Genomic DNA, 26,509 nt, shown 5'->3' on the forward strand with positions numbered 1-26,509 from the left:
TGGCGCGCGCCTCCCTGCTCACATGACGCCTTTCTATATGTTGGCTCCTCTCTCAGCGCTCAATAGCGACCAGCCCAGGCATCAATGCAGACCTTACACCGGACAAATCGGGCGTCCAGCATCTACAGTATGTGCAATGACAATGTGTGCTTAAAAAAAGAGCAAAAAAATATATTTAAAAAAAATATATCATCTGAAGATGTGCACATGCTGACTCTCACTGCCGAGGAAGGACACACTTTTTTTTCTGCAAGCAGACGACCGGAGCCGCACGGCGGCGAGACATAAACGCCCATAAGTTGCTGAAATGAATCGTAAGTAGAAAATATTGATACACTTTTATTCGTAATTGCTGCGATCAATAAATTCATTTTACAAATAACAGTTTTCACTGTCGGCATTTAGAAGGATTCGCAAGCTTTGTTCTTTTAAATGTGCTACTTTTATGCGCGAACGCGTGCGCTCAAAGAGGAATTAAACATACTGAAATGCTGTACGAAATGTGAAACGTTGCACGTTTTCTTGTCATGTCACCTCTCCTTGTGCATCGACATGATTTCTTTTCTTTGTGATACATGCGAGTAGGATGAGGGTCGGGGGGGGCAGCTGTCTGCACAGCGCCATAGCATGAAATATAGATAAAAAGCACGCGGTCAACCCGCTGACCCGAGCCTTGCTGTCTGGCTGGCTGGTTGTGCACCCGCTCCACAAGGCTCAATGAGAACAATTAGGGAGGGGTGCTGGGGTGGCCAGAGGGGGGAAAAATGAGTTCTTAAAGGACTCTATAAACGGGACAGCACTTCACTTCACCCCTAAGGGGTGGACGGTCCATAACCAAGTTTGTCAGGCCCGAAGGTCTACGACTTCAGTAAATAATTCGATCAATAAATACAATTTCAAACATATACTTTTACGTGGACGCTTGAAAAAAATACTACTTCAGTGCATTTCCCAGCCGCATAACATTGACCCCCGTTCCCACCACCACACCCTAGAGATCTCATGTCACTCCCAGAACCTCTTTGTCGATTTAAAATTGGTGGGGTTACAGCGCTGTGCGGTGAAGGGGGTGTTGGGGGGGGGGGGGGTGTCGAAATGATGTACATTTCAAAGTCGAGCTGAAAAAATGGGTTCCTTGTGATTGTGCGTTTGTTCTGCACAGTAACAGGGAATGGCATGTGGGACCAGCGCCATTTGATGTTCGGAACGGCATCATATGGCTTTAATTAGGACCTATAAAATGTGTCTGCCCTATTCTCTAAGGCGGCACTGAGGAGCTACAAAGAGGGGGAGTTGATATATTAAAAAAAAAAAGGAACGCGACACAGAAAGTCACTTAGCTGAAGATGTTATCAAATTTTTATGAACCTACTTTTTTCCCTTCGCTGCACCCCTCATAACTCCTCCCTTCCTTGATGCTCGTGGTATGTCGGCAACACTCTTATTTCTGCTTTGTCGGCATGCATCTCCCACCCTCCACGGCCAGCGCCACCGTTAACCTGACCACTACCTACGGTCGCTCTAACCACCAGACCCCTGGAGGCTAGACATCATGATCAAGAGATGTTCCAGTACGCCTGAAACACACGTGGATCTTTCATATTATTTATTTTTTTTCCTTATTCTATGATTTTTTTATGTCTGCACGTCTTCGTCTATACTTAAGGCACGCAATATTGTTTCGGAGTTACTGCTCATGTGGCAAGTATGTGTAGTTTCCACTCTTACTGCTGCTGTTCTGTAGACGACAGTGGACCCCTGCTATTCAATATTAATAGTGACTGAGCCCGACCGCGAAAAGTACATTTCAGTGAATAACTGACGATGATGATGATGATGATTAATGACTGTAGCAGTGTGGTGTGGCGTAAAACAATAAACATTTGACAGCAACGTGTAGGAGTTACATCAACAGCACTCCTGTGCTGGTGGGACGTGCAGCTGCATCGCGGACTGATGTAGAATTAACACGCTTCAGTGTTATGAAGGATTCCACTGGTTTCCATGCCGTGTTTTGTCCTCATAAGACCATCGTTTTGTGAGGCAAATCAGCCACGGAAAACATGGGTGACGCCATCTTATCTATTCTCTCCCACTTGGAAATGGAGCATGTGCGTGGAATTTCCACCTTCTGCCGTCCACCAAGTTTGGTTGAGCTTGACAACTAGTTTAACATTAATTTTTGGCGTGACAATTACAAATTGCTCTCTCCATTCAAGATATGCTACTAGAGAATGAATAACAGACAATATTTTGCCATGCGGATAAGAATAATTCTTAAAAAAAAATTTTCCAAATGTTATTTATTTATTTATGTATTTGCCAATTCACGGTACAGTAAATTGCGATTCATGTATAACGGACCATAAGTTCCCAGTAAAAGACATCTGTGAATAAATGAATTGTGGACCGCCGAACCGTGAATATGCGGGGGTTCACTGTACATACCGTAAATATTTGATTGGAGGATGGGTGACACACACAGCTACAGCAGACATTCACAAAGAAACATCAAAGACTTTAATGCGTGAGTGTGTGTGTGTGCATCTCTGTGTGTGAATGCTAGTTTTATCACACATGCCGCTTCATGGAATCTGCAGTTATTTTGTTCTCTCTTTGTTCACGGGATGAAAAAACTGTATAAGGGCCGGATTGCATTGTCTTCTATGTTCATGCATACTGTATATGTACTCAGTAGGATGCCCCAAAATTAACTTTACACTTGAATTAGAACTGAAGATTAGACGCCATTTTCTTCCTTTCTTTTTTTCTTTTCTTTCTTTTAAGACAAGACCCTCAGTTGCTGACTGCGCATCTTCACTTTACTCGGAAGCTTCCAGCTGGAGGCTGAAAGTTGTTTCCGAAGTCGAGCAGAAAGAAACACTAATTATAGGAGGTCGTTTGTAAAAAATGCAATAGCACGCATTTGTTTTTTACTTTTTCTTCAAGAGCATCTTTTCGTTTGAGAAGGGCAGACATCTTGAAGTGTTGGTTGGTGATTACATCATCCAAATGTTGCCGGGTTTGTGTGATGAGAATATTTCATAGAAAACTGTCGTTGTCGATTGATAGTTGGATCTCTCTGTCTCTCTCTCTCTCTCTCTCGTTCTGTGTATATATATATATATATATATAAAATTCATTCATTCATTCATATATATATTATGTCAGTGAGATCCATAAACCTGGAAAAAGAAAATGCATGTTATTTATTCGCTCTTGCAGTTGTCCAAAAAAACAAAAACAAAAACCAAAAAAAAAAACATTGACGCTGTTGAGCCAAACATTGACAGTTTTGGTAAACCTGTTTGTTCGGGGATTATTTGTAGCTTCCGCTTTCAAAAGAAGGGTAATCTTGTCACATGTGACAAGTGTAAAAAAAATGCACACAGTGTACAGGGGTCCAGTCGCAATCCTGGCACTTGTTTGTGTGTTTGCTGAGAGCTGACATGTGTCATGGCTTCAAGGAGATTGAGGATATCTCTTCCTCCGCCACCACCCTTTGAAGGGGGAAGTAATAAAAAGTTCAATGGGTGCAACAAGCTGTTTTTCCCTCCTACACTTTGAGGCTTTCTACCTGGAGATGAATAGGAGGCCCCTCCATAACGAAGGGGGAAAAGAGAACGTTTTATTGAAGGCTAAGGATGTGGGGGATGCTCTTACAATTTATAGACGCTTGGTGTGAAATAGTCTAATATATACCAGCACTGCTACATAAAAAACACATAAATAAATCAAGGTCCCTGTCTCGTTACGAAAAATGTAACAGAATTGTAAAGGACTACGCAAATTATGCAAACACTCACTTTCAGTAGGTCAAATGTAAACAGTCCGCTTAAATCCTCCGTGCAATGAAATGGTGCTTTCCTTGTGTGATGGTGCAACCTCCATGTTAATGACTTTGGACAATCACAAAGACACAGATTAGGATTTTCAATAACCAGATTTATGCGTGAAGGGGTGAAGTCATGGTCAGTGCAGAGTCATTCAATTACCACCGTGCCCTTTCCTGGGAAAAGTCCCCAGCCGTAAAGAGGTTAATTGTTTTTGAATCTCCATCCGTGGGGAGAAAACGGACGATTGGAACGGGATTGGTGGTGGGGTGTGGGGATAATTGGGCCGCCTATGGATTTCCACAAGTTCCAAAAGAAAAAGAGGTGGAGGCGGAAATGCACGGAAGTGGTATGAAAGGACCGCGTTGTGTGAAGCCGCCGCAGGAGTTGCCTGGTACTTGCAGGGAGAGAGAGCACCTCATTCCTGTTTAGCCCACAAGATGACCTTTGACCCTCACATACTCCTCCTTGCTCCAGGTGCAAGCCCTCACTGCCTTCAGCTCCCACACAGCCATTACAAGTTCGTTTTTCACACTGTTAGACCCACAGATGATTCCAAAAAAATACAAAAATTGCCCCTTCTTCTGAAATGTTTCCTGCTCTGGAAAATTGATTCCACACCTTTCAAAAAGGGGGCGAAAAAAAACGATGACCTGAAATGGTGCAATAATCGCAGGAGTTGCTAATCAGAAGCATGTCATGTAGAATTACTGCAGTGTTTGATAACAGCAACGCAAATCACCTCAGGCCATTCATGAAAGTTTCCTCGCGCTATTAATAAGTGTTAGTAAATTTCAAGAAGACGCAGAAGGAGCAAGCCCTCTGCATGGCCCACTGGTTAAAGCACATCGAGGTTAATGAAGTAATCTTCACACTTGCTGCTACCATCTGGGGGGAATGGGGGGGGCAAGGCAGATGCTGGCTGCCCTACACTGCTGCAGCATACATGGAGTAACATGGCAGCGCCATCTAGCTTAATGAACACATTTAACATTTGGCCTCTGGTTAAGGCATTCATCTCCCTCGATGTTAACTCCGGAAGTGTCTGTGGAGTCAACATCTTTGACTGGCACATACGTTTGGATGTATTTGCAAGTTTCTTTCAATATACTTTCACATACATTTGGCTGTACTTGTCGTCCAAATACAAATGTTTTTTTCCCATAATGCCATAAGGTATTGACTTGGACATGCACAAGAAAAAAATAGCATTTTGCTTAGATTATATGTTTATTCATATTTTTTTATGATTTGTGATGTCTGCAGTGCATGATTTCCCTTTGGTCTTTTTTTTCCCCGAGTATTGATTTGCGTATGGTTATCCCAACTTCCATATTGATATCATTTATTTCAAATGTTAACCACACATTAATAACAAGACAGTGCCTGAGTACATTTTTCAAAACCTTTTTTAAATTTTAGAGCTAAATTATGTTTGGTCATCTCTCTCTCTCTCTCTCTCTCTCTCTCTCTCTCTATATATATATATATATATATATATAAATAATTTGTTACCATAGCATCTACACATAAATTCATGATGAACACATCACAATCACAATTTACATGACAGTCATCTTCCACCAAGAAAAAACGTCCTATATTCGAAAACCTTCAGCCTAATTCACATTTGTTATTGTTAGTACATTTGCGGACACATCATTGCAGATGATCATACAGAACATAAAAAGGTGATTGATGTGTACTCATAAGTAGAAATGATATATTCTTGGTGCGCGCACTAATTGTAAGAGAGCAATGAGGACTTCCTCCGATGAATGAAAACGGGGATATCGTTGAAAACAAAACAAACGTTGCCATGATCGCACCCTACTTGGTGGAATCTGATTGAAAAGCGGAGCCTAAATGGGGCGGTTATTGAGCCCCCGGGGCAGCTTGACTTGACGACCACCCCTTTTTAGCCCACTGGTTTGCAAATGTACAAAAGCAAAAGTAAGCAGCATCTTTTTCCAAGAACATCTGAGGGGGGTGAGTGGGGAAAGGGGGATCATCATAATCCCAGTTGGATGCATGGGAAGAAATAAATGGAGCTATTTCTCCAAACCTTCTTTTGGCCTCTCGGGAATGGAGTGGACCATTTTCTTCACTTGAATGATTAAAAATAATAATAATAAAATTCTCTTACTTATGACAAAGCGTCAGAGCCGGTGTGAGCGTTCATCTCAGATCAGCTCTTTTTACTGTAATCAGAGGTGAAAGGCTAGCGGTGGAAGGGCTGGGGTAGGACAATTCGTCTGCCAAGTTGAAAAGAGAAAATGTTCACATTTTTGTGATCGTGTATTTGTTGGATGGTCTGAGCAAAGCTTCATATGATTTAAATGAGGAGGTTCGCCTTGAAACCAGCAATATGTCGGGTTAGAGTCATTTCTCAGATGAACGCTCTCCTGTGCTTCCAACTTTTCTTGAGCTGACATAGGCACTGTCTGAGCTTTTTCTCGCAGAACTAAGCTTGTACAACATTTATGCGGCGGTGAAGATGAAAAGACATCATCGCTTCACTTCCTGTCAGCCAATCCCTCCCAAGAAGTTCACTCGAGCTCTCGTCTCGTCACCCACCATAAGTATTTGTTTCTAATAATATCCCTGACTCCTACTTGTCAAATTTGCCTTCGTACTGTTTGTAAATTAATGTTTTTAGTGCAGCAACACTTCATACCTCAAGAGGCAAAAGTGAGCTATAGTTGTCGTATGAATTTAGTTATTTGACACAGCCCATGTTCTCGTTCATTTTTGTGGTCATAGCACCAAAGGAAAGCGGGCAATGCCGTCTTGAGTTGTCCCACTGTGTGGCTTTTGCGGGCCAAGCATAAACTAGCATGTTACGGCTTACCTACAAAATTGTACCTAAAATTGCAGGGCTTCAAGTTGAGAAGTCAGGCCATTTAACATGAAGAGAGGACACATATTTACTTGGGTAGGTATCTTTAGTTAGCCTGTTTCTCAGTTTTCGGTTCTTCCACTTTCTGAGCCTTCTATGCTTGAAAACCTCCCATGAATGAACCTGTACACATTTGGGGCTTTATCGGCGATGAGGGGCCATCGGACGTAATGAAGTTCTGTTTCTCAGCGTGAGTCGGGAAGACTCATGATTACCAGTGCTTCTCTCATTGTCTCTCATCATCTCCTATCTAATTGAAGACAAAATAACGAGGCAATGGTGTCTCGCTCATCATTCTGCATCAGTGGCGCGCTCTATGGAACGTGCCCGTTTGTTAAAATGACAAGGGGGTTGTTGACGTATGGGTACTTGAATTCAGTCAAGTTTGTTTAATTTGGCCCCCAAAAAGACGGACAATTATGCTACATTTCCCAAGAGACTGCTCATTTTGGTCAGCCTATCCAATTCATGGCCGCCCACCCTTGTAAACACTGGATGTGTCTAGGTCATATGTTGGGCGGGGTACAGCGAGGATGAAAAGGGGGGTCTTGCCGAGGCGGGAAAGGATTTGGTGGCGGTCTGCCTCTGGAGGAGTTGTCTCATATGATTAGGGGAGCCGTGTGGGGAGGGTCCCCCAGTGCCTGGCCTCCTTCACCTCCCTAATATGCCCTGAATAGGCCCCCCTCCACTGTGCGTTTGTTGTGGGCTTTGATGGGGGGGTGGGGGATTATGTCTGGCCATGGTTTAGGAGTGTTTGTCATCTGCCCCCTCGAGGCCCGCATTGGTTCCTTTGTCTGGGTGTCAGGCTTGGGTACAATGTCACAGTACACAATGTGCTTCAACAATAAGGGCATCTCGGGTGAGGAACGAACACAGGATTTCGTGTCTGGGTTTGTCATTTTCATCAAATTGGTTTAATTGTTCGGGAACTGTGAGTTGCAATCTACACATCTACAACAGACTGGGGTTAGTGCTATAACATCCATATTTATCACACTTTTGTAATTTTCTTAAATTGATCTCTGTGATAACCTAAACATTTTCTCCGTATGGTTTCTCTCAACGGGGGGGATTTACACTTGAAGGATCAAGGAATACAATTAGATTTTTTTTGGTCTGAAAGATAGTACAGTTTGGATAAGCATCATGGCAGCGGAAAGATAATTGAAAAAATATATATAGTCAGAATAGATTCAAGTGGTTTCCAAATGTAGAAAAAAATTGTTACAGTCCATATCACCAACTACGGTGTAAACAGACAGATTGCCTCGACTCGTTCAATGAGAGTCGGATGTCAGCAGAGGTGGCAAATCAAGAAACTGTATATGAACTCTTATTCAATATTTTTTTTTTTTAGGGGGGTTGTTACTTTCACTTTTTTTCCATTATAAGTGACTGTGTATCAATTATTCACACATTTTTGCTATTTGCTGTTATTAATGAGCAATTAGTTCGAGAAATTCAATAACATTCTAAATGATCGAATAATCAATTAGGTCCTTTAATAGTGAGGTGAATGGTGTAACTCGGTGTAAACATAGTAGTCATAACCCAACTTTACACACTATTTAAACGTACCTGCATACTGTAGTGCTGTATAATATGTGAGAAGGTTTGATTGGTTTGGAAGACCAGGAAATGGCCCACGTTCGCTTCCGTTATAAAGACAACTCAAATGAAACCACACAGCCATGTCCCACATGTTTTAAGATTGCCTCCATAAAGTCTTGACATTGATTTACTGAGGTCATGAAGAAAATGTTAAATACTCTGAACCATGTGTTTAAAATCAAAAGGCTACATTAAAAGTAATAGACCAACCAATATTCTTCCACTGGAAAATATAATGCAAATGTCAAAGTGATTTCGATGCATGTCAAGGGTGTTGTTACATGCTTCCAAGACATAGACACAATGACACCTATAAGTAATTTAATCACAAATTATTTTGTGACCAATTACCAGATTCGTAATTCTGTCTCAGCGTTACCCGAGTTGAATTAGACATGACTTTCTGGGATGAGAGAAATAAGTATAAATGATATCATAATGAGATCATATGATCATAATAATAAAAAATGTCACTTGTCCTGCCTCACTGAACACGGCTAGCAACGTGCTCCCCTCAAGGGCCCGCTCGAGTAGATACACCAAGTAGCTCTGTTGAGATGAAACACAAGATCAGCTATTTTTATCTTCAGACGGTCTCATGACTGGCTTGTCATTTGTGACGTTTCTATTTGTCCTTTTTTTTAATTAATTAATTAATTTAAAGAGTTTGATTGTTGTTGGTTTCGGTTTAAGAGTGGAGACTGGCACATCAGTCAGAACAAGTTATTACTGTTTTGTCTGCTTGCACAGTTTTTGGACTTGGGTGAAAATCGCAACTGATCAAAGCAGCTTTTTCAGGGGAGGGGGGGGTTCCCCCCTCATCTTTTGGAGTGACGCCGTTTTTTGTAGGTTTGGGTCCTTCACTCACACACAAACACACACACTACACATAATGTATGCAAATCATCTATCAAATTGAGTCTGTTTTTTCGGCTGGTACAAGAAAGCAAATCCAGTCTGAATGATCTTTGTGTGGGCAGGAAGCCTTGAAGCCTTGCATCATGTCTGCCAGGTTCTCCCCGAGGACGATTCAGCCTCCTTTACATTCACACTCACACACGCCATCTATTGTTTTGCCTTGCATCCCAGCACAAGTCTGTCTTCATCTGTCCTATTGATTAATGAAGAAGGCGCAGCGGGGGAGTCTGAGGGAGGCGCGAGTCTAGATCAAGGCTGAGCTGCATCACTGGGAGTTACGCACACGCACACGCACACACACACACACACACACACACACAGGCATGTTCACAACGTTGTCTCTCGTGCTTCGTCGGCACCTGTATTGAAGGTAGCAATGACACATAAGTGTAGATTTTGAGAGACGTGTTGTGCATATACATATAATGCTGCCACACATTGTAAAAGCTAAAGCAAACAACAACCCAACCCCCAAAAAATGTTTTCAGCAGTTATACCATACGAGCTGAAATGTTTATGTATGTTTTTGACACCAAAAAAAAAAAGGAATTTTAGGCCCTGTTGTCAAACTGTATTCCCCTTAAATGATGCTTGCCCTGAGACTAATTAGAAGAGAAGAAACTGTTGTATTCACATGATTGGGTTCAGTGCCAAAATGAAAAGTCTAAAATTGTCTCTCCTAGGATTTTTTTTTTTCTGGAAGAAAATGAAGCTGTGTACTTGGGGACTATTTTTATGGTCTACTTGTGTGGAACATCACCCACCTATTTTGGTGCTATGTGTATATAATTTTTTTTCCCCTTTATGGAGCAAAAATAAAACAAGAGTATCAGGTTTGTTTCTACTTTTCACATTGTTGCCTTAGCGGTTCAAATTACTGGTGGTAAAAACTTGAAATTTGTTCAGCATGTGACTTGATGCTTCCAGGTTCGTTTTGTTCATTCAGGAAGGTGGCTTTTAATGTCGTAGTGACGTGCCAGAATTCCCGGAAAGTGAGGGAAACTGCAATAGCAAAAAGGACAATCTTTTTTGTTGTTGTTTTGTTTTACCGTCACTATCCTCACCTTCCATACCTTTATTGCATCCCTCACTTCATAATAGTGCTTGTGTTGAACCATGCCTTTGTCACTGCTGAACAGCATCATCCGCAGCATGGTAAGGGGTTAGCAGAAAAGAAATGGAGTGGGGGGGGGGGTACTGTTGGTGGACTGGGGAGTCTGGGGGTTTTAAACAAAGGATCACTGTTTCTGCCTGGCTGTGGCTTTTTGGGAGGGTCTCCACCCGGCTGGTGTGGTGCGGGTTGGGTTGGTCGGAGTGGGGGGGGGGGGGGGGGTGCTGGAACAGGAAAAAAGAGTGTGACTGAGGAGGTTTTATCATTAAAATGAATGAGGAGAGGAGCGAGTCTGTCTGTTTTGTTCACTGGAATAAAGAGCACCAACAGTGCAAGTCATTTATTTATTTTTTCTTCTTCAGTTTTTTCCAACACACACTGGCAAAGCTGCAGATCGTGTGTGTGTGTGTGAGTGAGTGAGATTGACCGTGGATGCGAATGATACATTGTCTACGGGCCATTATACACAATTTGCTTAACCTTTTGTGCATTATGTGCGCAGCTGAATGAAACAAATGAGACAACACACTTGTGTGTGTGTGCGTGTGTGTGTGTGTGTGTGTGCGCTCATAGTGGCAGCTGTCACAGCTGTAAGCAAATTCATCAGATGTTATGTGTACACCCTAAACACGTACTGTATGTACATGCTCGTCCCAGTGGCACAATTAATTAACTATGATAGGAAGGAGAGGCAAGTCAAGAGGCAGTCTCATTTAAAAAAATAATTATAATAATTGTACGGTGTATCGTGTCTTGACTGCCATACCTGACCTTAAGTTGAACCTCATTCCTTGTTGCACTGAGCAAACGTTTTCTTTATCTTTAAACACACTAAGGGATTTTAAGCTTTGCCTTCTGCCTCTCAAAAACGTTACTAAAAGTTTGGATACAATCCAAAACATTAGATTATATTTACGCTGGCTTTTATGGAAGCAAATTCTGCAGTAGGTCATGAACTACCGCCATCTGCGCTTACCGTATCTTGGTCGTACATTTTTCTTAACGCACTGTGGTGAGATTGACTAGAAGTGGCAATAACTCGAGTCTCACAGGAGATTAAATAAAACATATTTAATTTTTCATACAAGTTTTTGTCATGGGCCACTTCATCCCGCGTTTCCCTTCTTTGCTCTGATTCAGTCCAGGTCATGTTTGGGGCTGCCATAACAGGAAGAAAACAAGAACAATTGCCTCGAACACAGAGGTGGAGGGAGGGACACCCCACAGCAGAACACGACAAGAAATGGAAAAAAAGGTAAGAGAACTCACTTTGCCTAAGGCTTACTTACACATTGTCTCAGGTCGATGTGCGTCTTCTCTTGCCTTTTCTACCATTTGCCTCTTTCAGCTGTGTCTCAGAACTGGGAGCTCCTGTTTGCGTTCATCTTTTTGTTTTGTGTATATTTTCATGTGTGTCAGTCTGGTGTTGAGTCACAGTTGCCAGGTGAAGGCTTGAACTACCAGCCTAATTCAACTGCTACATCCTCTCTGTCATCTCCGGCATTTCCTTATTTTTCACAAACATTCTGCTGTTTCAACCCAGATTTTTTTTTTCATCCACCCTTTTTGTCTGCAGCTCCCCAAATGAGCACTCTCCATTTGATTAATGCTCTCTCTCTCTCTCTCTCTCTTTCTCTGTTTAGCACTAAATCATTTTCTCCCATGCAAGACGTGCATGGAGAGGGGAATAGTTAAAGAGGAGAGGTGAATGGCGAAGAAAATGTTTTTCCCCCTTCTAGTCACCAGCTCGAATGACGAGCTCACTATCCAAGCTTTTATTGTTTTGCGCACTGATTTAAACACTGTGCTCACAATTTTATGATCCTAATTTTCACATTTAAGTTTTGTTTTTTAAAATTAAATTATAAGCACATGCACTGTAATGTTTTTGTGTTCATGGTTAGTTCTGGTACAATCATATTTTGCCAAGAATGATAAGACCACACACTGTTAAAAACTGGCTGAACAATGACCACATGCCATAACCTCACTATTCACTTTAATCTCAGTTGAACATATTAAATATGTTCATTTGAGTTTGTAATGATTTTTTTATATTAAGGAAGCTGTGTTCAACCTTTATTTTCAGTCTTCTGCTGCTCTTTTTCCCTGTTACACCTCCCTTCTGTTCCTTCTTTCTTTAGCAGTCACAGCTCCACGATGTCCTCTCTTTGGTTGCCCACAAACACTCACACACGCAGGCCATCTTTCTGTTTTGAAAATGATTGTTCCTGTCGCCTGGACAGCAGAGACTGCCTTTGCAGTGGTCCAGGTTTTTCTTCCATCTACATTGGCCACCAAAGACAGCCTTTTCAAAAAGAAAAGAAAAACAGGAAACAAGAGGTCAAAGATCCAGTGACTGCCTGCTCGCACGTTTTTTACACATGCTCACATCTCATCAAGAATTTGGTTTGTGCCACCTCTTTCATCTGAATTGATGGATGCACCGCATATGAACATACCAGAGCATATGGAGTCACATGTACAATTACATACCAGCCTATTGGTTCAGGAACTGCTAAAATGAGGCAGATTGAATCCAGGGAGGGAAGAAGAAGAAGAAAAAAAGGAAAACAGTAGAGTATGTTCAAACCACCCACACGCCACTCATTTCCTCTCGAATGTCTTCTCTCTGCTCTTTGAGGAGTGTCCAAGTTTCTCTAAACCTGCTGGACGAAAACAAGTAGGGTGGTTTTCTTTTTGCAGAGAGCTAACGCCACACATTGTCAAATGGTGTCATATTTCAAAGACGCAAACGGGAAGTGACAGCCAAGTGAGTCACTCAGTCAAGTCCGATTGATTCACCGCAGCACGCCGGGACAGAACGAGTCATTATCCCTTTCACGCTCGCAGCCAAAGGACAAGCGGAAGATGGGCGGCAATTTACATCGGCAAGGGGCTCGAAAATGACGCTGAAATGGATAACAAAGAATAAACCTTATGGACAAGTGTTAGAAGTAGTGTTAAACCTGCATCCACACAAAGGGAAAAATATTTCAAAATGGCCGTAGCTTCAAAATTATTCAAGGGGTGGGTGGATTTTGGTATTTGGTTCATTTTAAAACCTTCAAAGGGAGCACAAGAGTGCAAATACCACCACGAGGCATTAAACGCTCTTAATTATAAAGATATTGTACATGAAAGGAGAAGACTTAATAAAACCTGCTAATGACATGTATTATAATATATTGACATTTTCACCAACATTATATCTGACTTGGAATTGCAGGTATTTAAAATTAATTCAGTCAGTCTGTTGAGATTTATTCCACAACTTGGGGAGGTGTTGAAGGAATGTGCCAAAGCAAAGAGTAAGAGTACATCAAGTATGTAAGAGTACATTGTAAACGTTCCTATTCCTACCGACACAGTGACACACGGGAAATGTAGGTTGTTATTTCTATTCGACAGGCACTAATATCCACTAAATGTCCCCCATAAGGCCAATACATCACTTCTCCTCCGAGGTTAGGACTGTTGGGACGATTTCAAGAGTATATAATGTCTACACTTTAAGTCTAATCAGTCCCCCCCCCCCCCCCCCCCCCCCCATTTGTTCTCAGTGAGTGAAGCATTAACCATAAGGGAAAGGTGAGCTCACAACTCAGCTGGAAAACAAATGCTTACCCCAAAGCCTTTTGGTTAACCCCTAAAATTGTCAAAAAATAAAATAAAAATAACCTTTTGTGAAGAACATCACCACGGGACCGTGTTACCTCAGGATATTTTGTAATAGGATTTTCAAAAATCTGCAAAGCATTCAATTACACAACATCATCATTACTCTATAAATATAATTTGTTACTTTAATGTAGGTATCAACCATGTACAAGAGAGAATGTAGGATTATGAAATTAAATACAAAATTATTTTCCTGCACATGGAATTTATTGTGCTCAAATAGCAATTCATCTATCCATCAATTTTCTGAACTGCTCTTCCTACACAGGGATTTGCTTTAATTTTGTTTCCATTCTGAGCAAGCCAATACCTGCTTTAGCAGGGAATGTGCAATCTACAGAAACACAGCATCATGCATAACTATTATTAATTATTAGTAGTACAACTGCATTAATGGCTATCATCATATACTAAGCTCCATGATATCTGGACCAATTAATAAATGCACACTGAACACAAAGACGCACGGCCCGACATGCAATATATATATATATATATGTTTTTAAATAAAAGCATTTTCATTTGAAGACATACAGTACTTTCAAGGACCAATATAAAAGCATATGATTAAAAATGTCACTCGCCATCATGTCAGTTTCTCCGAGCCATGGTCGTTTGGCGTATTCCAGCAAGTATAATTATGACACTGACTTTATAACAGCACACTGCAGTGTGATGGCGTTTATTACTCTATGATAGATAAAGTTGTCCTTTGCACGCGACTCTTCTGCGCATGGATGGACATATTATTCTGCCAATGAAGCTTTACTTTGTGCGACTTCCCTTGTTTCTCACCGCTGATCGGAATCTAGTAAAACTAGCAGCGATAGGGGCCCAGTCAAATTGTTAGCTTTCAGCTAACTTTGGACTCACCTAATAGCGTCTGGTTCTCGCCACAGATATGAATCTATTAAAATTATAGACACACACACACTCACGCAAATACATTGTCTGAACATCTCAACCTTGACAGACTTTCAGCAAATCTTTTAGCTTTTTAGTCCATGAACCACCCGAAGTGAAGATTTTTTTCATGATGTTTTGTGCCTATGAAGCATTAAAACAGTGGCCATTTTAGTGTTCATTTTTATCAGCGGCTGAACGAATGAAAAGGCTGAGAGGCAGGAGCCCCCAAGGCTTTCCGTCAAGCCTCCTGAGAGGAGACAAAGGCTCACATTGACTGCAGGGTGTCGATAAGACCTATCATTAGTCTGCCGGTGGTGGGATTACCAACACACACGAAAACGCTTATGCACACACAAATACACAGTGCTATTGGGTTCCTATTCTTGAAGACAGTCTTTTTGTTTCCCTATTTTTTTCTACATTCACAAGTTTAAATATTTCTACATGAGCCGTAGTAGTAAGAGGTCGCCAGATTTGATCTGAATCAAAGAGGCAGATGAGATTACCTCCTCCTTCCACCTCATGCCACTTTGCATCAGTGTCGGTCGGTTTACAGCAATGTGATGTCAATATTCAACAAAGCAAGTCATTATCAATCTAATATAGGAAAGAATAAAAACAAAAGTACTCGTATGTTATTGTCAATTGGACTATGGCAAAGCGTCATACGTGTCTCGTACCGATTATCGTCATTGGTGTGTTTAAATATTGCAAGTATTTAAATGCTGCAATCATTTTTGGACTAGCGGGTCAAATTTCCAAGTTCCTAAACAGATGATGAACCGTACCTTGTGCTCTCATTCCCTCTCATTAGTATGGCCCCTGGAGAATATATGAGTTTACTTACCTTCGCTTGATCGGAGCTCCCGGCCAAACACAGAGCATCAGCGCTGGGTCATTAGCCTCCCTACTTGGTGCAAATAGCTTTCAATAGCATCGCGGCCAAAATACAACGGGAGCACGATTAAGCCATTGATCCGTGGCGGATAACACATTGGAAACATGAGGGAAGGAGTGAACAGGGATAATGGACATTTATTGTTGGTGGTCATTTCCATTGCGAGTCAGACGCTGTGAGCCCGTGTTGCTGCACCGATTATCAGTTGCTTCTGGGTGTCCTCATTTTTAGGCCTCGGATTCCAAATGCTTTTCACTTCAAAAACAGCAATCCCGGGGACAAGTGGGCATAGGATCAAAGCTCTGAGCCAACACTAACTCCTCGTCTTCATGTCTTTATTGCCTCATTTACACCGAGCATGAGCGGCATTATCGTAAAAATAAGACCACCATAGAGCTGCCTTAACGTTTACGTATAGAATATCTCAATGATGGCAAAGTGCCACCCAGCATGTGAGTTTTTATTGCCATCTATCTTTGAGTAACTCGGGGCATTTCTTTTGAATGAGCTCTGCAGCCGTGTAGTTTCCATGGATGCAATAGCAGGCTCGTCTTGACCTGAAAAGATATGTTATTCGGTGTTGAACAGTGTATCTTCTGCCATCAAGAAAGTGGCAAGCGATTTTAAAGAAAATGAGTTGTCATTTTGAAGTGCTGTTGTTGTTTTGTTTTGTTTATTTGAAGAGATACATTTGTTTGACTCTGGTATGAATTTAAATAATTTATAGTGTTGTAATTAACCAAAATAAAGAACACTTTATATTTTGGGGGTAAAAAAAACCCCTAAACTAAACTAATGACTGTTGATGCGATATCGTGAATAATTTCTTTCTTTCCAGCAATAATACACCCATCCAACAAATAATAATAATAAAAAAGTGTATATATATATGGGCGGCCCGGTAGTCCAGTGGTTAGCACGTCGGCTTCACAGTGCAGAGGTACCGGGTTCGATTCCAGCTCCGGGCTCCCTGTGTGGAGTTGCATGTTCTCCCCGGGCCTGCGTGGGTTTTCTCCGGGTGCTCCGGTTTCCTCCCACATTCCAAAAACATGCGTGGCAGGCTGATTGAACACTCGAAATTGTCCCTAGGTGTGAGTGTGAGTGCGAATGGTTGTTCGTTTCTGTGTGCCCTGCGATTGGCTGGCAACCGATTCAGGGTGTCCCCCGCCGACTGCCCGAAGACAGCTGGGATAGGCTCCAGCACCCTCCGCGACCCTAGTGAGGATCAAGTGGCTCGGAAGATGAATGAATGATGAATGACTGTATATATATATCAAGACTTGTGACGATTTTGTAGGTTTGGCGAGTTTGCTGTTCTGTGTGGTCTTCGGGCCTCTATCACGATATTGTTTAAAAATAATAAACAATAAAAAACACCTTATGGGGTTCAGAATGAAAACTGGCCGGATGCATACATTTAATTATGACTCTTAATAAACATGTTATGATACTTGGGGGAAAAAAAAATCTTGGTCCTCCCAACCAAAATTAATACCAACTAACAGTAGTAACAGCCCATTATGCAGACTTTTATTGGGTTCTGACTTAGTTCTGACAAGAAGAACCAACTCATGTGGTATTTCTATCTATGTGTCTGAATTTTATGTCTGTTGTTAAATGATATTTCAAGCCCAGGAAGTGGTTAGTTTCCACAGAAAGCATCAATCCATCAAGCTTTCAACAAGAGTTCTCAGTTATCTGGTGAGAATTGGACTGCTAACTCTTATTATGTTTGTTATCCTTAGCTCATTCCCGCCCTTGATCATTTGTCAGCCCTGTGATTAAAAAGTTTATTGATGATTTCAAGAAGGGTTATTGCCTGCCAGACCCTGCTGTCATAGGAGAAAAACATTGCTATGGGACCGTCTAAAATAATCTTTCAGCATCCTGTGAATTGTGTTGTGCAACTTGAGCGCTGGCAAAGTCACGCAAACCCAAACCAAGTGACCACCAAAGGATGGTCAAGACAGAAACAAACTGCGATTCAAACAAGATTACTTGTACTCTATTGAAAAAGATGACAATCGTCAAAGCCCAAAGCAGGAGATTGAAGCAGTTAGTCCTGATTATCAGCGTTGTTTCTTTTTTTAATGATTAACACCACATGTGTTAAGAAACGTTCAAACGTCTGTTCATTTATAAAATGGCTCATTTAGCTGGCAGCACATTTGGTTTGAACCAAGCCAAAAAAAATGCAGCTTGTCCCATTGTTTGTACCCATGTAGTGAGCAAAAAAAATGAGGAATTTTAAAGAAAGGAAAACGTCTTTGCAACATAGGAACTTGTAGATTGCAAGTCAGGCACTAAACATATCCCACCCAGTAGCTCGATGATTTCTTTATGATGTGCAAGGGTTGTTCAACAAAACAATCAGGGTTCAATGATAAGGTCAGTTTAGACAAAACCGCTTATTGTTTGGCACTCACAACTTCGAGTACTGTTACAAATGCCCACATTTGACTGTGATCAAAATGGAAAGTGTGGTCTGCACACGGTTATGTATGCAAAATAGGAGGTACTACAAAAGTTTTAGTTCCACAAAAACAGCTGCAAAATCATCCTGGAGGAAACACACACCATTTTAACTCGCCATGGTAATCCTTGGGTGTTTTATAATACTTATCGACCATGACAATTTGCAATAGCTATTTTATTTGTTTAGCTAGCACGTACCCGTGTTGCTTTCTTCACCCTCTGATTGCTTTCCTTCAAATTGACTCCAGTCCAATAATTGCTATGAAGCATCAGCTAACCAGCTACCAAGAGATTTATTAGTAGATGCAACGCTAATATGCAAACTATATCAAGGGTTGTGGTATCTGTGTGGAGTGTCGATACACGTGACAAAATAGCCTCTTTTTGCTGAGGTGTCAAGCAAATGTCTGCTCGAGTACAGACGAAGTTTTTAGCAATACTTTGGTCAGCTCGTCTTCCACTATATTTACTTCTTTTGAATTTTAATCACTGAAGGGTATAGACCTGAAACTGTATAGGGTGAGCCTGAGAGCAAAGAGAAGAAAATCATTCCTAACTGCAGCTTTAAGAACAAAAAATGAGATCAGTTCTAAGAGCACAAAAGATGCAATTTCTCCTGTGGCATGCTTCCTGTGCTGAGCGCGGTCTCACTTTATTTTAACATCAAAGCTAAATTTGAACAATTGCGGCAATTTTTCATCCAGCCAAGGTCAGCCATTGTTCCTTCTCCGTGATCCGTGGCGGAGGAACTCTGAAGAAATATATTTCCCTGACAAGTTTCTTTGTAGCGAGCCACCTTTCAGCCACTTTTGGGGGAGATTTCTGCTTTCTTTAGCAACTGCGTTTACAGATTGTCACCATAATTTCTTTGAATTATCAAGTTAATTTATGACAATGGCGTTTGTGTGCAACACAGGTTTCAACAGAGCTTTGTGTAGACTGCTTTAAATAACAAAAGACTGAGCGCCTGTAAAGAAAAATGGGGTAGCCATAAGGGGGGAAAAAGAGATCCTTGAAATCGGCCGTAGCATCTGCATGCAAATTTGTACTTTAAGATCTGGGGCGGGGGGTGGGGGGGGCTGTTGTGTACGCAAACTAAAAATGCTGAAACCTAGCACGGTACACTTTTGGATATTTTTAGAAAGAAGCCCTTGCGCTCACCGCACGAAATCATGACCTCTGTCGAATGTTTGCCAAGAAGCAAATGCTGCGTACGGCAAAGGATAGGGTGGGAACATCTCTCTGAAAAACCTCTCCAAAGTATTGTGTTCAAAGTGGCTCAAAATACTTTTAAAGATATGATATTCACCCGGAATTTTCAATGGGCTCAGCAGCCACAAAGGAGCCCAGAACGCATTTACAATTGGAGACAAGTTTGGATCTTTCTCAGCAGACACGCCTTTCATTATGGGTGGGTTGTTTCAAAAGCTCTCTTTTTCTCTCTCGTGCTCTGTCAGTATTTTGTTTGTGAACATTTCAACACAACTTCTGAACATTATTACGCTTTTTGCAGGCACTCCGTGACAGGCTGTGTATACGCTGCAGAACAAAGCAGCCGAAAATGTAATTTGAGATACGCTGGCCAATATACTGAGCTCACTGAAACTTAACTGATGTACAGTACTACTTTAAGGGTTAAAAAAAAGAGAGCGAAAGAGAGAGAATCTCGTGCAAATGTACGCCCAAGTGGGCTCTTCATCTTTGTTTCTCAAGACCACCTACAGTGTTTATAGGTTGTGAGTGGGCTTGTTGTACACATAAAAAAAAAAAACATGCAATGAAGGGCACTTTTTAAAGAGTTATTCCATTTAATTATGCTACTCATTATTCTCTAAACACATTGCCCCACTACAAATGTCTTATAAAATGATCTGAAAGGAAAATCCTATATTTCTCTTGAGTCTACTGCATCAAGGCTTCAATTACATTTAATCGCGTGTAATGCAAACCACCACCTAAAATTATCCTTGTGTGTGTGTGTTTTATTCTTTTTCTGCCCAGGTCTAGACATGATGGAGGTGCACACACACATACGACGGCACCTCGGGTCTGTCTGCAGTCTAACACCAGCACACCACCCCCACCAGCCCAGCGTTTGTTGCCGCATGCCACGCACACCCTTGCCTTTTACGGTATGAGACCATCGAGTAAAAAGATGACAGCAACGCTGTGCCTGTGATGTAGCTTGCTCATTATCCCATGTTGTTATTCTAACGAATTGCATATAGAAACACATTGCCTTTTTCTTTTGCTCGAATTTCTGTCTAATAATTAAACAAATGCAAAATTGTGTAATTTAATGAAACCAAACAGTCATGGTGTCGATTAGTACTGACCCCGTATGTCGATTTGCAATGAAATACGGCCCTTTAAGTAAATATGCGCGCAAAAGCCCCTTAAGTGTAAAGTAATACATCCCGTCTATTTTCAGCAATCTCCTCAAGTTTAACAGCTGCACCACATATCCCACAAACCCCTTCACACTCCTCAACCCAACCAGTGCTCCTCCCAAACCTCAGCATCCTGCAGCCTCCCTCCAGTTTGTTCGCCTCTACAGTTGAATACGAGTTGGTGTTTTTTTTTTTTAATCCAGTCAGAAAACGCACATCTGTTGCATTTAAAAAAACGACTTCTTTCAAGGCAAGCATTTGCCGTCGTGATAGTACTCAGTTTCGTCAGTTGGGTTTTGGCTGAATGTCGCTCATTTGCTTCTCGGTTCTGACGAGGCGCAACTCAAGAGTGTGATTGCCGGCTATTAAAGCACTCAAAAATCAGAGAGGAAGGGACTTTGCTCTGCTTTTGGGTGAGTCTATTGATGCATCCATTTTACCACACAATGTAAATGACACGTCATGGATTGTGCGGGAGACTGGAGGGTGCTTCGGCTGGGTGACGATAATGACAAAGAACGTTGTTATTTGGTGCCCTGAGGAGTATCTCATGCATTTTAGGTGTGTGTGTGTGTGTGTGTGTGTGTGTGTGTGTGTGTGTGTGTGTGTGTGTGTGTGTGTGTGTGTGTGTGTGTGTGTGTGTGTGTGTGTGTGTGTGTCAGAAGGAAGGAGGGGTAAAGTGAGAGCGAGGTACTCTTACTCTTCCTGCAGCCGAGTGGCTATTATTCACTTATCCCGCTTCTTCCCTGGTTCGCTCCTCTCCCATGACATTATTCACTGCCAGTCCGTGTAGACTTTCTCATATACTCGCCGCAACAGTGAAAACCTATGTTGATATTTTAGGTACCAGTAATATAAAAGAACATGACACAATAATAAATGCTATTTATTAAACAAGAATGGAATTTATTGTCTTTGGTCCTCATTAAGGAACAACTGAGAGCAATAGAAAATGTAATTAATAAGCAAAAACAATCAACATTGTTCCTGTTTTTTTGTCCCTAAAAATGGAAATATATTTGAAGGAACAAATTCAAGATTAAGCCCACATGAAATGAAAAACCATGAAATAATATTTGTAACGTTTGTAAATTACGTAAAATAAATACAAGGATTTTTAGTGATAATTATTCCTGTATTTACGGCAGCACGGTGAACAAGTGGTGAGCCTCCATTCATTTCCCTGGAAACGTTACCCTCGATTTATGAACATTACGAGTGACGAACGGGATCACGGAATGAGTTTGTGATTTGAGGTCCCACTTTATAACAATCAGTATAAACAACTATATGTAGTGTATCTTGAATTTCGGAATGTTGTGCAGGTGCCACCAAATCCAGTGAACAATTATTGCCCAAACACCCGTGCCCAAGATTTAGACAGGGATGTGTCCAGTTTAGGCTTTCGTCCTCCCAGCAGGGATCCATCTGTAATTTCCTGTGTGTGTCTGTATGTCTGTAATTGCAGGGCACCAGAAAGAGACAACATTCCAGCTGTGACGAGACAGAGGAAGTCAAGTCTAACATACACACACACACACACACACACACACACAGCCAGAGGCGCGTGAGCAGGTGAGCATTAAGTCAGGCAACTAAACAGATCGTCGCGGTTTGATATCAGCAGACAGACAGAGGCGGCCGGTCTATACCTGCGGGCAGTCAGTAGCACCCTCACCAGGAATGTCCTCCTACTTGTGAGACACAATTCAATGTAAACTGAGGAGGGCTTTCCTCCACAACAACACCACTGGCTGAAACTGGTCTCCAAATAGAGAGTAATCATCACAAATTTGATTTGTGTTTCGAAAAGCAAAACTACAACAATGTTCACGAAAAATCAGAAACCAAATGATCACAATCCAAATTTCAGCAACATCTTCTGGTACCTCCGCCTGAATTTTGTGATTTAGATTCTTACATAATTTCTTGAAGACTTAATGCAGATGTGGCACAGACTGTGGGGATGGGAAGCCCTTTGAGACGTTGCTGTAATTTAGGGCTGAAGAAATAAGGTCGACTTGACACAGAAGTAAAGAAAAGAAAAAAAAACATTTGTTGATCTGTGCTGAAATCAAATGTTATTTTTGTGTGAGCAATTGACCACACAAAGATTTGAAAAAAAAAACTAACAAAAAAAACTGAAAACAGCAAATCTGTCGTTTTAGTTATTGGGAACCAATCAGAAACAGCCGTTTAAAGTAACACTGTAATTTTAGCTTAAAATAAAGCTCCAAACCACTGGTTGTTCACTGGCTGCCATGGCAACACCCTGGCCTGCTATTGGTGGTCATTACCAAGATAAAACAAAAGAATAAGACCCACAATTCTCATATAAAACTGATCTACTGTACCCTTCCCTCCTGGACTTGGCTTTAAAGCGCAACCCGAGCTAAGAAAGGAAAGGCTATCTTTTGAAGTTAGATTTGAGGAGACATTCACATGCGACTCAGATATTGACCACAGGCACTTCCTTTGTTACTTGGGAGTAATTTGATCCACGCTGTATGAATTTGTCCTTCTGGATTGACAAAGATGTTCCAACACGTAACCAGCAGCAATTGGGGAAACTTTGACGATATCAGTTAGTAAGACTGTGAGCTTGCTGTTGTGGGAACTCCACTGGGAACCGTCGGTGTTGTGTTTTGGGTGAATCTTTGACGAATTTCGACCTGCAGCGACGATAGAATTTCGCTGGTCTCCATGCAGAACCAAGTGCAGGGAACCACTTTAGGGGGGACCAAATTAGGAGTGCAAACAATTCCCTTCTGAGCAGATTTGCATACTATCCTCTTCATATTAATTTCACTGGCAAGCGCCTCCTGATCGTTTATAATTTCCTGACGAAACCCACCTCTGCCCGTCTACAGATGACTCAGGAGCTAAATGTCAGAGCTGTCCATGCCATTAAGGCCATCGCCTTTGAAGGCCGGACACCCTGAAACCCCACCCTCACTTCCCCCTGTCTCTTCGTATTCTTCTCACTCCCACTCTGACTTTGCCTCCATCCGCCATCATCCATCTCCCACACATCCAGGCTGGTTTGAGGGCTGATGTGTGCGCAGACCTTGTCATTCACATTAGAGCAACATTGTCCGCTCAGGGCCCTTCCCTCTCTGCTTCTTCCCATCTCTCTCTCTCTCTCTCTTCCTGGCCCAGATCTTTCTTGCTGTCACCCCCCCCTCCTGCAGCCAGAGAAGACCTTATCAAGCAACATCCACTTCTGCCAATTCCAACACTGTCATTCAAATCCTGTTTTGTGAGGGAGCAAAGGAATCGCTTGCAGTAAAAAGCAAACACCATTTTATAATTGGGATTTTTAGTGTGCGTGTATGTGTGCGTGCGTGCGTGCGTGTGCTGTGTGTGTGTGTGTGTGTGTGTGTGTGTGTGTGTGTGTGTGGGTGTGTGGGTGTGTTTGTGTGTGGGTGTGTGTGTGTGCACACGCACATAGAGGCAGAATATGAAAATGCTCGGATAATAATAACAATAATAATAATATTTCATTTCTGAAGTACTTAATGCTCTTTGGTTGTGTCGGCATGGCATTTTGTTTCACATTTCCTAATCAACTGAGCGATCGTCTGTTCCTTAAAAGCTTCCCACTTGCATATGTTTTCTGCCGGTGCCATCTTGACACTTGGCCTCTGATGTACAGTTTCTAATAAGCCGAATATCGACGCTGCCTCAAATAGCAACAACGCCGCACTGTTCAGAAAAAACATTCTATGCAAGTGTGCGGCAGTTCTGGTCTCCGAAAAGGAAGGTTTACGCCACAGCGAAACTGATTTTTTAATTTCGGTGAGTCAACATTTTCATCTTGCTCACTGCAAGAGGCTCTTGCGTGACAGTGGCCCTGTAAGAGAGCACGCCACACCTAAAAACTGCCATGACTCAGCTGTTTCAAGATGACATCCTGCTCTCTCGACTGCTATTTTCAAGGAAATTAGGCCCTCTTGTAACACTGACACTATCCTTAGTGTCATAATGAGAACGTGTTAAAGGAGTTGCATACATATAACACTAGGTGACAGTTCATAACAGGCTAGTGTTAACATTGCTGGCATCGAACAATGAGTGAGGCAAAGCCAGTTCTTTTTGCAAGGGCCTTGTTAGTGGAGACCAGGGAGTGCACAGTGGGCTCTAATAATACCTTTCTTTTTAGATTCATTTCAACATAACGGTTCGTCTATTTTAAAACTTTTCCACTGTAATTCTCAGGCTTGGTACTACTTGGTGAACATGTCAAGTGGGGATAGGCATACAAATATATGTTTGTGTCCAGGTAGCTTACTAATGGGATTTGTGTTTAAAATTAGTATTGGATAGGCATTTTTACAATCTCAAGAAGATGCCATCAAATTATGGAAAGCCCACAAGAGCATTTGGTGAGATTGAAACATTGAAGCCATGTCCATCAGGTTTGTGCTTGCCCCAGTGAACATTCAACGCTGTCGGTGAGTTTGGCTAAATTGAAGAACCATCGACCGTTGATTGTACCCTGTTGTAGGCCATTACTCTGAATTGAAGCAAAACGGGCAGATCCTGCACACGGGCATTAACAACGAACCATTGAGCCTTTTCCACAAGTAAAATGACAAATTTGATGTATTTATTTATTTTTACCCCCACGCCTCCAACTCACTCCCCCCAAAAAACCTACAAAGGTCACAATCAACATTCATTGCTGTCGGTGGGTTTAACTGTATGGAAGAGCTCACTGACCGATGAATGCAACTGTGTCCCAGATTTCAGCTGACCCTCACATCGAATAATGTCACGATATGCTGATGATGCTCTTGTTTATATGTAGCCTGCCCTGCTCCAAGCCTTCCACCAATAACAGGCCAACACGGCTTGTACGAACTGACAGGAAGTTCAGATTGCATCTCGATCACACCGGGTGTGCTGGAGGGGTTCAAGTCGAGCAGCAAAGGCAAAGCAGGAAGGGGTGGTTGGGATGCCGGTTGAAGATGCAGAGATATTTGGGGGGAGATGACCTTTAAAATAAAATTGCATTTACATTTGATATATGACTGAAAATATTAAGTGAAGCAAGCAAGCAAATAAGTATACCCTAGATGCCCTTATGCATTCGACAAGATTCTTTTTAAAGTGTTTTCTAATGAGCTAATTTTTTAATGAAGGTGAACCTGAACAGAATCAAGATTTTCTTTTCCTATTCCTGTTTATTAAAACACCACTGTTTGTTATAATCCTTGCATTCAATTAAATAATTTCCATTGGAATGTGTCAGACAATTTTTTTTTCCTCAAGTTTTCCATCCATCCATCTATTTTGTCAACCACTTGCCCTCAAAGCTGGGTGAATTGAAGCATCCCGGGTGACTTTGGACAAAAGGTGGGGTACACAACTGGTCACGACACACACAACCACTTAGGCCACTCATATTTTCACTTACGGAAAATTAAAAATTTGCAGATAAACCAACATGCATGGTTTTGAGATGCAGGCCAAAGGAGTGTCTCGGCAGAGATTTAAGCCTGGCACCTCTAGACTGTGGGACAGGTGTGCCAATCACTACTCATTGCAAAACAAATAAAAAAAATTGATAATAAAAAAATACTAAATTGCAGTTTCATTTGTTTTAAAGAATTACATATTTACTAAGCTGACCAGAATAAAATGCTTTCTCTGACTCCTGAAAGTTAATCTTCAGTCATCTTGAAGAAAAAAATTCAAATATACTGTACATCTACAGTTAAGAACATCATAATTGGAAATGTGTGCTTTACAGTGTCATCAAAGCTTGTTTATCTGTGTCCACTG

The 26,509-nt window shown here is 41.7% G+C and overlaps 1 long non-coding RNA gene across 1 annotated transcript; it reads left to right on the forward strand.

The window, feature by feature from the left end:
* LOC127606371 (uncharacterized) lies at positions 1 to 26,303 on the forward strand. The gene is made up of 4 exons (XR_007963769.1): positions 1 to 314; positions 11,513 to 11,627; positions 20,334 to 20,464; positions 22,191 to 26,303. It is a non-coding gene; the product is annotated as an uncharacterized LOC127606371 (long non-coding RNA).
* Positions 26,304 to 26,509: the final 206 nt, after the last annotated feature.

Source organism: Hippocampus zosterae, chromosome 8, assembly GCF_025434085.1.
Source record: "Hippocampus zosterae strain Florida chromosome 8, ASM2543408v3, whole genome shotgun sequence".
NCBI lineage: Eukaryota > Metazoa > Chordata > Actinopteri > Syngnathiformes > Syngnathidae > Hippocampus > Hippocampus zosterae.